The sequence below is a fragment of the Benincasa hispida genome, chromosome 3 (assembly GCF_009727055.1).
Source record: "Benincasa hispida cultivar B227 chromosome 3, ASM972705v1, whole genome shotgun sequence".
NCBI lineage: Eukaryota > Viridiplantae > Streptophyta > Magnoliopsida > Cucurbitales > Cucurbitaceae > Benincasa > Benincasa hispida.
Window position 1 is genome coordinate 29054151 of NC_052351.1, and position 5627 is coordinate 29059777.

Here is a 5627-nt window from a genome sequence, read left to right on the forward strand (position 1 = left end):
ACAACCTTTAGAGCTACTCGAGAGAAAGTCTAAAGAAAGAACCTAATGACTCGAGAGAGCTAGGTTAGAATCTAGACTCGAGAGAACAAGATTAGATTGGCATAAGCAAGAGATAGGGACTTAAAGATAAGCTCTGTTTGTCAACACTGCATCATATGCACCCTAGAGATAGGTATAATATTATGTGATCGCATATTTGTGTGGATGTCACCTTGTCATTGCATAAATAAGAATAAAGGCTTATGTGTAGGTCCTATAGACTTATCGCATATATTGCATGCATTATAGCATTCGAAGCCGTAGCATTCTCACTGAGAGGTGGTTTACTATTGTATGTATGTTGCATGATTGCATGGCTTGCATTGACTAAGGTTGCCCTTGCGGTCACTCTTAAGGGTTGCAATGAAGATATCTCCGCATTTTATCTATTTTTCCATTCATTTGTTTCATGTCAAGAGTTGTCGTGTCTCTACCTCTCATTCATATTCTCATTGCATTGTCTGTTAGTTAGGAGTAAGAGTAGTGTTAGTGTAGAAACCCCTCCATCATTCTTTTATTTAAACCGCCACATGCACATCACCGCATTCATTTTGCTACAAGTCCCTGAGTTTGACCTCGGATCACCCGAGAAACTTGCGTTCGCGTTATGCTTGGCATGAGCACAAGAAAATTTGTGACAGGACGCATGGTCATCGCATACATTTGTTAACGCATAATCATCCCAACGTATACCTTAAGAACATGCATCGCATATTGCATCCAAGGGATTTTATTTGTCGAGTAATTGACATCTAATTTCCTGTCATCAATTTTTCGGCGTCGTTGCCGGGGACTTGGCAGCTAATTATTTGTTAAGTTTTGTGTCTCTGTGAGCAAACTTTTTATCTTGGGAGTATTGTAGCTTGTGCGACCAGGTTGCAAACAATATTGAAGTGTAGGCGATACGCTGAAAGCCAGTATTGACCCCAAGGTAGAAGGGAGTTGCAAAAGAGCTGAAGATAATTCTAAGCACATGACGGCCGCATGCGCCCAATAATTGCCAGAAGTTCCAATGGTCAAGGCAACTTGACCCAAGCAGTTGAGAGCAATCTCCTGCACCGAAGACTCCTTGCGATGACAACACTCCTATTTTTCCAGGGACGTCTTCTACTCTATCTTTACTTTGCTTTCTTAGTATAGGTTATTTTTATTTTCATTGTTATTTTGGATATATGTCTGCTTCCTTGGGTGTGGTACGTTTGCTCTTGTAGGTGCAACAATAAGTCTCCTTGGTTCGCAGAACAACGGAAGAATTCCTTTCATCCTTCAACGCATGGCTTCAATCGCGTGAATTCCAACGTATGATCACATGCGTTGTTCCGCCTAAGATCTTTTCCTGTTATCTTGTATGACTTATCCTTTTGAAATTCTCTTTTTTTCGATTGTGTTGCTTTGTGATGTTTCTATGATGGTACGTATAATTCACCGCATTTTCTAACTAATCAATGCAAGGCATTCTTTACTTTTATTAGTTTCTTCAAATTTTGAAAGTCTTAAGTTTTATTTTGTGCAATCCTTTGCTCAAAAATTTATTACCACATTATTATAATTTTGTTTTTAGCTTTGCGGTAAGAACGCTGTCAACCTCTAAGTTTGTGGGTGGCAGCGGTCTCGGAGAATTGTGTTCATTATATTGCGATTATTTGGAAAAAAAACGAGTTTTTGAGAATAATAACTCCACTGCCAACGCAATGGAGAAACACATGTTGATAAGAGTTAAGTTGTGAATGACACATACCTGTAGTTGGATGTCCGCAAGACACACGTGGGGGCAAGCCAAAACGAAGGCAAGTCGCCCGGATCAGTGCATAAGCGCAACTTCTCTGTCCACCGCAAGCTAAATCAAACAAGACAAAAGTTGAGTTGAATATGGAATGCAACCGAAGTTGGATGCCCATATGACACACGTGAGGGTAAGCTAAAACGAAGAGCATAACCAAGTTCAACGCCGCATTTGAATAAGCCATCACAAATTTTTAAACTGTTTTGAACGAACGCATTCTCAAAAGCTAGATGCAAAGTTGCGGTGAATGAATAAAAAGTTTTTTAGCAAAGGCTTGCCGGATTTAAACTTAGAAAAGATCCTTTTGAAGAAGCAGCCAAAGTGGAGGAGAGCATTGCGGTGATGGTCAGAGGTGTGTATAAATTATATTCTGAGAAGCTGGTCATCGCAAAGGAAAGCGTGAAGGTGAGTTAGAATTTCTTGAGTGTAACGCATGCTTGAGAACAAGCATGATCTTAACTTTGGGGGTGTGATGACATGTAGAAATACATGTCATCTTAGGCCTTTTATTTAAAATTATGAAGGTTGTTAAGTAGAATATGTGGCAATTATGCTAGGAATTCACGAGAAAGTGAGCTTGCGTCGATCAGCATGATGAATCTCGGCTAACCCGTTATTATGAGTACAATGTTCTATTTTTGTAGCTAATACAGGAAGTGGACGCAAACGCGGAAACTGGACCACAGCATAGACGACCACATGCGGAGAAACTCTCCATCGCAAAGGCGAACACGTCGATCAATCCATAGATGTTGTGGTAATCAGCCGTATGCGTCCATCGCATGGAAGTTGCGCTCGTCAAGCGATTGCGGTCATCGTGTAGAGTTGCGGTATTAAGTGAATGCGATCGTTGAATGATTACAGCTACGCAATAATGCATACTAATGGGATCAATGCAAGGTTAGTGGAATGAACGCATCAACGCATCTACCTCGAGAAAATCAAAAGATGATGTTGACATTTCACCTACCACGCTGTTAGCGACAAAGGTTCAGAAAAGGACTAACGCGCCAAATGTCAGAATCAGAACAGTCCATTAATGTTGTCGGCGATCCAAGCTCTATAAATAGAAGCCGCTGAGCAAAATTCCAACTGGTACGGAGATTACCCCTGTAACCCAGGGTTTTCCCTACGATCCAGACAAAATGCATGAGAAGATGCTTGAGAGTTCTTCACCTCCTTCCTCCATTCCGAGTGACGGCTGGAGCTAGATCTCGAGAGAGTTAGCTCCACCGCCCATCCATGGCACTACCAACAATCTTGACGCACATCCGCTAGAAGCAAGTCTTTGCTTCCAGCCAGTCATTTCATTTTCCTTTCATTTCTTATATTGTATTGTATGACATTTTGTGATTAAGAAATTAATACAATTTGTTTTCAATGCATTTCTCTGTTTCCTTCGACTCCATCTCCATCTCCTTTGCTTAGCATCTTTACTTTCATTGCAACACCTAGTGAGATTGCTTGGGTATTGCATACTTAGTCATGTGGATTAGGGATATGAAGCATGTAGTAACCTACCGAGAGGTGTGCGTTGCGTGAGTGTGTGAGTAACCTGATTTTCTTAGTGTGAAGTTGCGGCAATGCCTGTCTATAGGCTAACGCATTGCTTGTCTATGAGTAAAGTCAGCAACAACCAACTATCCGGGAGGGTAAGTGGTTGGTCGCATTAAGCAATGTATGCATTGTTCACTAGAGATAGGAATAATCTTGCGTCAACCAAGTTCATGCGATTGTCTTGTTTTATGTTGTGCCTAACACCCCTTTAGAGCTACTCAAGAGAGAGTCTAAAGAAAGAACCTAATGACTCGAGAGAGCTAGGTTAGAATCTAGACTCGAGAGAGCAAGATTAGATCGGCATAAGCAAGAGATAGGGACTTAGAGATAAGCTTTGTTTGTCAACACTGCATCGCATGCACCCTAGAGATAGATATGTTATTATGTGGTTACATATTTGTGTGGATGTCACCTTGTCATCGCATAAATAAGAATAGAAGCTTATGTGTAGGTCCTATAGACTTATCGCATATATCACATGCGTTCTAGCATTAGAAGCCGTAGCATTCGCACCGAGAGGTGATTTACTATTGTATGTGTGTTGCATGATCGCATGGCTTGCGTTGGCTAAGGTTGCCTTTGCAGTCACTCTTAAAGGTTGCAATGAAGACATCTTCGTATTTTATCTATTTTTTCATTCATTTGTTTCATGTCAAGATCTGTCGTATTTCTACCTCTCATTCATATTTTCATTGCGTTGTCTATTAGCTAGGAGTAGGAATAGTGTTAGTGTAGAAACCCCTCCATCATTCTTTTATTTAAACCGCTGCATGCACATCACCACATTCATTTTGCTACAAGTCCCTAAATTCGACCTCGGATCACCCGAAAAACTTGCGTTCATGTTATACTTGGCGTGAGTGCAAGAAAATTTATGACAGGACGCATGATCATCGCATACATTTGACGCATAATCATCCCAACGCATACCTTAAGAACATACATCGCATATTGCATCCAATGGATTTTATTTGTCGAGTAATTGACATCTAATTTCCCGTCATCAATATCACATATACATGCTTAAGTTCACATAAGATAACCAAGGAGCTTTGTTTATTGGATATGAGTAAATGCCATAATTAAATAACACTTATTTTATTCATTAAACAATGAGTATCTTTACAAAATAACGAGACTCTGGGAGAATTATGACACCAATCCCAACACTATTAACCCACCAAGTGGACCATTTAGATATTTTATGGTATTAATAGATGCATCCAGTAGATGGTCACACGTGTGCTTATTATCAAATCGAAAACTTTCATTTGCAAAATTACTTGCTCAAATAATTAAGTTAATAGCACAATGTCCTGATTATACAATTAAGACTATTCGTCTTAATAATGCTAGTGAATTTACATCCCAAGCTTTTGATAATTATTGTATGTCAATTGGGATAAGTGTTGAACATCATGTAGCTCATGTTCATATACAAAATGGTTTAGCATAATCATTTATAAAACATTTGCAATTAATTGCAAGACCATTACTTATGAGAGCTAAGTTTCCTTCATCAGGGGGCATGCTTTTTTCATGTAGCATTACTTGTACGCATTAGGCCAGTAGTTTATTATAAGTATTCGCCATTAGAATTAGCTTATGGTCATGAGCCAAATATTTCCCATCTGAGAATTTTTTATGTGCAGTATATGTTCCAATTGCTCCACCACAATGCACTAAGATGGGTTCTCAAAGGAGGTTAGGAATATATGTTGGATATGATTCCCCATCAATTATTAAATAGCTTGAACCTCTGACATGTGATATATTTACTGCATGATTTTCTATTTGTCATTTTAATGAAACAAATTTTCCAACATTAAGGGGAGGAATTAAGACATTGGAAAAAAAAATTACATGGAATACATCGTTATTGTCTCATTTAAATCCTCGTACAGATCAATGTGAATTTGAAGTTCAGAAAATAATTCATTTGTGAAATATAGCAAACCAATTGCTAGATGTATTTATAGATGTAAAGAAAGTAACTAAGTCACATCTACTAGCTGCAAATGTTCCATAACAAATTGATATCCCAACACAACAAGTTGTCACTGATGAGTCTAGAACATGCCAGAAACATGGTAGACCAGTGAGTTCCAAAAATAAAAATCCTCGAAAACAAAAAATAATTAATATTCAAAAAGACTTGGTTGAGGATATAAATATCCATGAAGAAATCCTCAACATGACTAGTGAGGAAGGTGAAATACCTAAAGATAATAATGAGATTTCAATAAAT